Below are 9316 nucleotides of genomic sequence, written 5' to 3' on the forward strand. Positions count from 1 at the left end.
TTATTCATCACTACCTTTACTTTCTCAGCGAGGGGAATGTGGCATAACTATAGGCTGAAGGTGGGGAGAGGGTCAGCAGAAAAACATGTGAGCAAAAGACTCTGTGTCATAAATAAGTTTAAGGAAAGGTGCTGTGCCTGGATGTGCACTTAGGCTAGATTTATGTTTAACTTTACATAAACACCTCAGTGCAGTAAAGAGGAACAGAGCAGTATTGCCACCATGATGTCTCGCCTCCAGCCATAAGGTGGTTTTCTTCTATCTCAAAATAGAATGTATGGTCAGTTTTACACCAAGTCATTCCATTCCCAGGGACGTGCAGGAGACAGATGCCTTCCTCTTAACCGCACAGAAGCCTTCCTCTTTCACTAATCCTCCACAGCACAGACCCTTTATGGGTGTTGGGCTGGGGGGCTGTAAGGGCTTTTCCTTCCCACGAGGCCATATCTCAGGCTGTCTCAGTGAGGGAAAACCTGGACAATACCCAGACTCTCTTGGACAGGGGTCCCTGCGGCCTTTTGCAATGCATCGTGTCTCTGGTTAATAAAGAATGGAGAATGGCAATGACTTTCACCAAGCATACTGCCTGCAAAAACATTTTTACCAAGGCATATCCTGCACAGCCCTAGATCCATTAAACCTTGACTCAATACAGCACATGTTTTTGTGAGCACAGGGTTTGGACAAAAGTTACAGATTAACAGCATCTCAAAGCAGAACAATTTTTCTTAGTACAGATCAAAATGGAGTTTCTTTATGTCTTCCTTTTTCTACATAGACACAGTAATGATCTGATCTCTCTTTCTTTTCCCCACACCAAGCAGCTAGGAATACAGGCAGAAGCCACCACACCCAGCTAATGTTTTTGTTTTGTTTTGTTTTGTTTTGTTTGTAGAGACATGGTCTTGCTATGTTGCCTGGACTGGTTTCAAACTCTTCTGTCCTCAATTGATCCTCCCGCCTTAGTCTCCTGAGTTACTGTAATGCCAGTAAGCGGAGTTTCTGAGTTAATATTGTGTCCAGAATTGGTTCCTTTTGGTGGGTTCTTGGTCTCACTGACTTCAAGAATGAAGCCACGGACCCTCGCAGTGAGTGTTACAGCTCTTAAAGATAGTGTGTCTGGAGACTGTTCTTTCACATGTTCAGATGTGTCCAGAGTTTCTTCCTTCCAGTGGGTTCATGGTCTTGCTGACTTCAGAAGTAAAGTCGCAGACCTTTGCAGCGAGTGTTACAGCTATTAAAGGTGGCATGTCCAGAGTTGTTTGCTCCTCCCGGTGGGTTTGTGGTCTTGCTAACTTCAGGAATGAAGCCGCAGACCCTCGCAGTGAGTCTTACAGCTCATAAAGGTAGTGAGAACCCAAAGACTGCGCAGCAGCAAGATTTATTGTGAAGAGCAAAACAACAAAGCTTCCAGCTTCCACAGCTTGGAAGGGGACCTGAGCAAGTTGCTGCTGCTGGCTCAGGCAGCCAGCTTTTATTCCCTTATTTGACCCTGCCCACATCCTGCTGATTGGTCCATTTTACAGAGCGCTGATTGGTCCATTTTACAGAGTGTTGATTGGTCCTTTTTTAGAGTGCTGATTGGTGTGTTTACAAACCTTTAGCTAGACACAGAGCACTGATTGGTGTGTTTTTACAGAGTGCTGATTGGTGTGTTTACAAACCTTTAGCTAGACAGAAAAGTTCTCCAAGTCCCCACTCAATCCAGGAAGTCCAGCTGATTTCACCTGTCAATCCCCCTCTAAACAGGACACCCAAACTGCTGTTGGGAATTGGGCGATGACCGCTCTAGGTACTTCCTTCTGGATAGGGGTGAAGAAAGGGCCCTGTAGTTGTAGTGTCCTCCAGAGGAAAACTCTTTAGGCCATTGAAAGGGCCAGCAGGTTGGTCCAGGGGTCCTCCGTAGAAGTTGTTAGTTGAGCTCATTTGGGGTTCCATTTGTACGACCATCTGTAGCTTGATGGCCTTGATCCTAGAGAAAACAAATTTGACAAGGAGGTTAAAAATACAGGGCCCGAAGGCGAGTACTAGCAAGATGGCTGCCATGGCACCTAGAAAGGGGAGAAGCCATGTTGCCCATCTCCAGATGTTGGTATAAGAGTCTGAAAGGCGTCGGCCAGGTGCGGTGGCTCGAGCCTGTAATCCCAGCACTTTGGGAGGCCGAGACGGGCAGATCACGAGGTCAGGAGATTGAGACCATCCTGGCTAACACAGTGAAACCCCATCTCTACTAAAAAATACAAAAAAAAAAAAAAAAAAAAAACTAGCCGGGCGAGGTGGCAGCCACCTGTAGTCCCAGCTACTTGGGAGGCTGAGGCAGGAGAATGGCATAAGCCCGGGAGGCACAGCTTGCAGTGAGCTGAGATCTGGCCACTGCACTCCAGCCTGGGCAACAGAGCAAGATTCCGTCTCAAAAAAAAAAAAAAAAGAGTTTGAAAGGCATTGTCTGATTTCAGAAGCCTTTTCCTGTAAACGCCAGGTGGCATCTCGTACTATCCCTGACTGGTTAGTGTAAAACAACACTCTTCCCCTAAGAAGGTGCAGAGTCCTCCTTTCTCAGCAGTGAGGAGGTCTAGGCCTCGGTGGTTTTGGAGAGTCGCTGCTGCCAAAGAGTCTGTTTGGGATTGTAGAGTAAGGATAGATTTCGTTATTTCTTGCAAACTGAGAAATCCTTTAAGAGTGTGTGGTAGTAGGATAATACATGTTATACTGTTAACTTTTAACAAACTTTACTTTAGTTGAAAACCTTGTAAGTTTGGGATTTTAATTTTTCTTTGCTATTAATAAAACCTCGTTCAATTAATACTAACTTAGAATTGGTATAGATGGCTCCTTCCTGATTCTGTAAGTACTTTAAGGTTTGGCTTTAGTGCAAACAGCTCACACCTTTCAGCAAACCAATTATTAGACAATTTTCCTAACTTTGCTTCTACAAGAGTTTCCTTATCACTTAGTGACTACCCATTGTGTCTTTTTCCCTTAATCGCCTGGGAGGAAAAATCTATTGTCCTGACCTGAAGAGAGTTCTTCCTTGGTCTGGTTGGACCTTTGTATGGTAATTAATTGAGATTTAGATCCCCTGTTAGGAAAACTGCTGGGTTAAGGATTTTTGATAGGAAAGCTGTGGGTTGTCAGTGGCCTCAGTGCTTTCGGGGTACACCCTTGTTTACACTGACAACAAAGTGGTACTGGAGTGTTACAGGGTTACAGAGAAGGCCTTCAATTATCAACTATAGGTTTTAACTTCACCCTGGCTTTTAAAGGAATAGGGTACACTGTTTTTTCTTTACTTCTATCTCTTTCTCTCTCTTTGACTCCTTTGTCTCTTCCTCTCTTTCCTTCTCTCTTTCTGTCTTTCCTCCCTTTCTCTTCTTTCTGACTCCCTCTTTGTCTTTGTCACTTCCTCTCTCTCTCTCTCTCTCTCTGTCTCTCACTTTCTGTCTCTTTCTCTCTCTCTCTCTCTAACTCTCTGCTCTTCTTTCCCTGCCCCTGCCAGCTGCTTATGCTGCTGTTCTCCCATCTCCTTCCCTTTTTGATGGCTTCGGCAGTGTAACACTGCCACCTCTTTGGGGTTTTGCACTGCATGCAATAACTCCATAGTTTCCTTGTGATATTTAATGGGGGTTCCCCCAGAGGTTAGAAACTCCCTTTTTTCCATATTGCAGTATAGGCATGTAGGATTAGATAAGCATACTTACTATCTGTAGCAAAGTCTCCCAATTACAACTGAGGAGGTGGGAGAAAGACCTGGTTATAGGCTGTCCCAAGATTCCTCAGATGGTAACGGGCCTTGAGGACAGCTGTCTGGGACAGGAGACTAACATTGAGAAAGCTGCGCCAGTGCATAGGAAGAAGTCAATTTCCTGGCCCTTAATGGTTAAATGTACCCAGTGCTCAGTGAGGGTGATGACATGAACTGGCGCTTGCCCTGGGCACCCTCAGTCCTGTTGTTGGATCATCTGGTTGGGGTCTTCGGACCCAGAGAACCTTTGTCCTCTAGGGCAGTATGCCTTCCAGTGATTGCCTTGTCATAGTGGACATGGGTGAGGGGGCGGCTTGTTTCTTGTTGGACAATCTTTTTTAAGGTGTCCTTGCACACCACACTGATAACAAGCCCTACTGGGTGATTGACCTGCTTCATTTTCTGTCCTTTCTGAACCACCAAGGTTTGTTTGTCTGAGGGCCATGACTAAGGCTGTGGCTGTTCTCTGATCTCGCTTTTCCTTTTCGGCCTGTTCCTCTTCGTCTCTATTATAGAACGCCGAGGTTGCCAGGTTTAATAATGCCTCCAGATTTTGTTCAGGGCCCAGGTCTGACTTTTGGAGTTTTCTCCTGATATCTGCAGCTGATTGGGTAATAAACTTATCTTTTAGAATGAATTGGGCCTCGAGTGAGTCGGGTGACAGAGGAGTATGTTTTCTTAAGGCCTCTCATAACTGCTTGAGGAAGGCAGAAGGATTTTCTTCCTTTCCCTGAGTAATGGTGGACATCATTGAATAATTCATGGGCTTTTTCCTAATTCTCCTTAGTCCTTCTAGAACACAAGTCAACAGATGTTTGTGACTCCAGTCCTCATGATCTGAGTCGAGGTCCCAGTGGGGATCCATACTGGGGACAGCTTGCTGACTGATAGGGAATTTGTCCCTTTCTTCAGCTGTCATTCTATCATTTACTTGACTAAGATATCAGGTATCTCCAAACTCTCGGGCTGCAACTAAAGCCACGTTCTTTTCATTAAAGGCCAGGGTTTGATCTAATAATAGCATGACATTTCTCCAAGTGAGATCAAAGGTTTGCCCTAGACCCTGTAGGACATCTGTGTACCTATCAGGATCATCTGAAAACTTCCCCAGGTCTGCCTTGATCTGCTTTAAATCAGAGAGGGAGAAGGGGATGTGTCCCCGGGTTGGGCCAAATTCCCCTCCCCCTACAGCTTGAAGGGGACATAACCAATACCCTGGGGGGTTTTGTGGTCCCTTGGAGATTTCTTTGCTTATTTCTTTCTGGGCAGGGGAGATTAGAGGAGGCTTATCATTAATAGGAAGGGAAGTTACAGGGAGGCTAGGATATGGGGGTAAGCTGAGAGGTCCTCCTGTGGGATGTAAGTTGCAAACTTTGCATAGTTGTGTATTCTCCTTCAGTGAAAAGAAATTTTGGACATAAGGTATTTCACTCCATTTACCTTCCCTCTTACAGAAAAGGTCAAGCTGCAGGATAGTATTGTTAATTTATATTTCCCTCAGGTGGCCATTTTTCCACATCAGAGAGAGAATACTGGGGCCAAGCTGTAGTGTAGAAAAAATTGAGCCACATCTTTTTCAGGATTTGCAGGTCGAATTGGTCCCAGTGGCTTAGGATGCATTTCAAGGGTGAGCCTGTTGATGCCTGAATGTTTTCCATTTGAAAGACAAAACCACCCGCGGTTTTGGTTTGTTTGTTTCTCCCCCTTTCCAGGAACCCGCAACAGTCCCTGGAGGACCCTGCTGATCAGAATAGTTGCACTCACCGCAGCAGCAGAAACACCTCTTGCCCAAGAACTTGCAATGGTCCCTGGACCCTGCTGATCGGAATAGTTGTGCTCACCAATGCAGAGCAGAAACACTAGTTTTCCTCCTAGACCACAAGGAGGACTGAGGAAGGTCGGATTTAGCGGCCCTTACCGACACATTCTTGAAAACCTGCACCCTTGCCTGTCCTCCTAGATCACAAAGAGGACCAAGAAAAATCGGATTTAGTGGTTCTTACTGATGCATTCTCAAAAACCCATTAGAGTCCTAAGTGTTCTTCTGGTAGTATTGGGACTTTACGCCTGTCCTATAAAGATGTTATGCCCCAAAAATGAAGTGGAGAGCCTTACCCTGAGGGAGGGAAGGGATCTCCAGGGTTGGAAGAGTGAGACCTTTTGTCCTCACTTGAATAGGCAGGATATCATTTCTGAGGCTCCCCATATCCTAGCTTCAGGAATAGCTTTTGTTAGGCCTGCTTGTCTGAGGAGGGATCCTAAAATGCCAGATAAGATAGTCCCCCTACCCCGACGGGGCTTTGGGCAAAAATTGTGTCTTTCTGATTAGTAAGCCCGAGTGCCTAACGAAGGGAATAGGTCCTGGAGTTTATGCTAGAAATCATTCTTATAGAAGAAACTAGAAAAGCACCAGAGACAGGGAGTGGTTTTTAGAAGCGGGAGTAGCCTTGGAAAAGAGAGGCAAGAGGAAGTTTGTCTGACAAGCATTAGGACCCAGGAGGCAAGGGTCAGGATAGATAGGATAGATGGGCAAATCTCACTTGGGCGACATGACTTTGAGAGTTCCGCTCATGGTCACAGGGTCAACCAACTTGCTGTTGGGACCCTGGAGCTGAATGGCTTTCCTCTCTGTTGACCCTTGGCTCAGCCCAGAAGTACAGGGAAAGTGGAAGCTGGTTCCAGGCAAACCAACGCTCCCAACTCCAACGAGTCAGGGGTTGTTAGAGAGCCCTTTCCCAGAAATCCTGACACCCATGTCTTTAGTCCTACAGCTGCGCTAGTCGCTTTTAACTGGCTGACAGGTGCTCGGTATTTAGCTCTCAAATTCTAAGGAAAAACAGGACAGAATAGCAAACAAAAGGGGTCCAATGGTACTCACCGCTTGGTGACTGTCCTGGTGGAGTTGCCAAAATGTGTCCCATCTGGGTCATCAAAATGTGTGCAGAATTGGTTTCTTCTGGTGAGTTCTTGGTCGCGCTGACTTCAAGAATGAAGCTGCAGACCCTCGTGGTGAGTGTTACAGTTCTTAAAGATGGTGATGTCCAGAGTTTGTTCCTTCAGATGTTCAGATGTGTCCAGAGTTTCTTCCTTCCGGTGGGTTTGTGGTTTCGGTGACTTCAGAAGTGAAGTTGCAGACCTTTGTAGCAAGTGTTACAGCTATTAAAGGTGGCAAGTCCAGAGTTGTTTGTTCCTCCTGGTGGGTTCGTGGTCTCACTGACTTCAGGAATTAAGGCACAGACCCTCGCAGTGAGTGTTACAGCTCATAAAGGTAGTGACGACCCAAAGAGTGAGCAGCAGCAATATTTCTTGTGAAAAGCAAAAGAACAAAGCTTCCAGCTTCCACAGATTGGAAGGGGACCTGAGCGGGTTGCCACTGCAGACCCCGGGTGGCCACCTTTTAGTCCCTTATTTGGCCCCACCCACATCCTGCTGCTTGGTCCATTTTACAGAGAGCCGATTGGTCCATTTTACAGAGTGTTGATTGGTCTGTTTTTATAGAGTGCTGATCAGTGTGTTTACAAACCTTATCTACACACAGAGCACTGATTGGTGCGTTTTTACCAAGTGCTGACTGGTGTGTTTACAAACCTTTAGCTAGACAGAAAAGTTCTCCAAGTCCCCACTCGACCCAGGAAGTCCAGCTGGCTTCCCCTCTCAATATTAACATTCTAGGCCAGGCGTGGTGGCTCACGCCTGTAATCCCAGCACTTTGGGAGGCCAAGACGGGCGGATCACGAGGTCAGGAGATCGAGACCATCCTGGCTAACATGGTGAAACCCCGTCTCTACTAAAAATACAAAAAAAAATTAGCCTGGCATGGTGGTAGACGCCTGTAGTCCCAGCTACACGGGAGGTTGAGGCAGGAGAATGGCATGAACCCGGGGGGCAGAGCTTGTAGTGAGCCAAGATCGCGCCACTGCACTCCAGCCTCGGCAACAGAGCGAGACTCCGTCTCAAAAAACAAAAACAAAAACAAAAACAAAACAAAGCAAAACAAAAAGTACAAAAATTAGCCAGGTGTGGTGATGCACGCCTGTAATCCAAGCTACTCCGGAGGCAGAGGTGGGAGGATGGCTTCAGCCCAGGAGGCAGAGGTTGCAGTGAGCTGAGATTGTGCCACTGCACTGCAGCCTGAGTGACAAAACCAGACCCTGTCTCTAAATAAATAAATAAATAATAAAGTGAGTGCCTCTAACTAACTGGTCCTGCTGCCCCATCTCTCACTGTGTCCCTTTCCTATATTATACCTTGGCATAGTAAATTAATTGCAGTTCCTTAAAAATTCCAAGCTGTTTCCCTGCCTCTGAGTCTTTACACATGCTGCTCCCTCTGCCCATCATAGTCCACCAGGCAAACAGCTCTTCTTTTAGGACTCAGCTCTAGCACCATCTGTGCTGCCTTTTTAGATTCCTTCAGGTAGAATGTACTAACCCCTCCTTTTCTCTGCAGCATACCCTGAACTTTCGATTGCAGGCAGATAGGAAAGAAGTTTCTTTCACAGAAATAAGCTTAGGGGTGTTTGAAACATTTGAAAAATTGAGATTGTGCCAAAATTCCTTAAGTGTATACTGTGTGTCTGAAACAGTACGAGATGTTTTCATTTCCTGGTTGGGACTATTCATTCTGACAGCACAATCCAACATTTTGCATTTCTCAAGCATCTCAAACATTATCCCACATTTTTTTAATTATGAAGAACTCTCCTCCTCTTCATAAACTCATATGTATTCCAAGGGAAGTATGTATTTCATATGTATTAAACCCATATGTATTTCAAGGGAAATTCAATCCCTGTTTGATTAATTGACCCTCAGTCCTTCATGGTTTTACTTTTAAGAGCTATTTGACGTTCAAGAAGCCATTAGAATCCCCATAATGCCCATTTCTGAGAAAAGCAATGTGGGCAAAATTAAGTAAAACCAAATGTTAACAAAATCCTTAAGTATTAAGCAGAATCCTAATGAGGAACATTACACTACCCTGTTTTTACTTTTCAGACTCATCAGTGATGACTGGAGACGCCCTCACATCTTTATTGCATATTTTCTCCCAAGGGACTCTGAGGATTTGGAGAAGGAATAGTTTAATGACATTCTGTTTCCAGCAATATTTCAGTCTAGATTTTCTGAAAACCTTCAGCTACAAGATGCCTAAAATTGCGGACTAAAACATCGTAAACATTATTTTAAATGCATATTGCTCTCCGAAGAAAGTAAAAGTCTAGGATTGATCTCTCTCTCTCTTCCTCTCTCTCTGTTTCTCTCTCTCTTTCTGTCTCTCCAGAGACTAAAAATAAAGAGGGATCTAGGCCGGGTGCGGTGGCTTATGCCTGTAATCCCAGCACTTTGGGAGGCCAAGGTGGGCAGATCACCTGAGGTCAGGAGTTTGAGACCAGTCTGGCCAACATAGTGAAACCCCATCTCTACTAAAGATACAAAAATTAGCCAGGCATGGTGGAGTACTCCTGTAGTCCCAGCTACTCAGGAAGCTGAGGCAGGAGAATCACTTTAACCCAGGAAGCAGAGGTTGCAGTGAGCCGAGATCACGCCATTGCCATTGCACTCCAGCCTGGGG

At 45.6% G+C, this 9316-nt stretch overlaps 1 long non-coding RNA gene across 1 annotated transcript; it reads right to left on the bottom strand.

Moving 5' to 3' along the window:
• Positions 1–863: 863 nt before the first annotated feature.
• LOC139358474 (uncharacterized) lies at positions 864–7347 on the bottom strand. The gene is made up of 2 exons (XR_011613405.1): positions 6621–7347; positions 864–1972 (listed from the first exon to the last, which is right to left on the bottom strand). It is a non-coding gene; the product is annotated as an uncharacterized lncRNA (long non-coding RNA).
• Between the last annotated feature and the right edge of the window lie 1969 nt (positions 7348–9316).

This window comes from Macaca nemestrina, chromosome 15 (assembly GCF_043159975.1).
Source record: "Macaca nemestrina isolate mMacNem1 chromosome 15, mMacNem.hap1, whole genome shotgun sequence".
Lineage (NCBI taxonomy): Eukaryota > Metazoa > Chordata > Mammalia > Primates > Cercopithecidae > Macaca > Macaca nemestrina.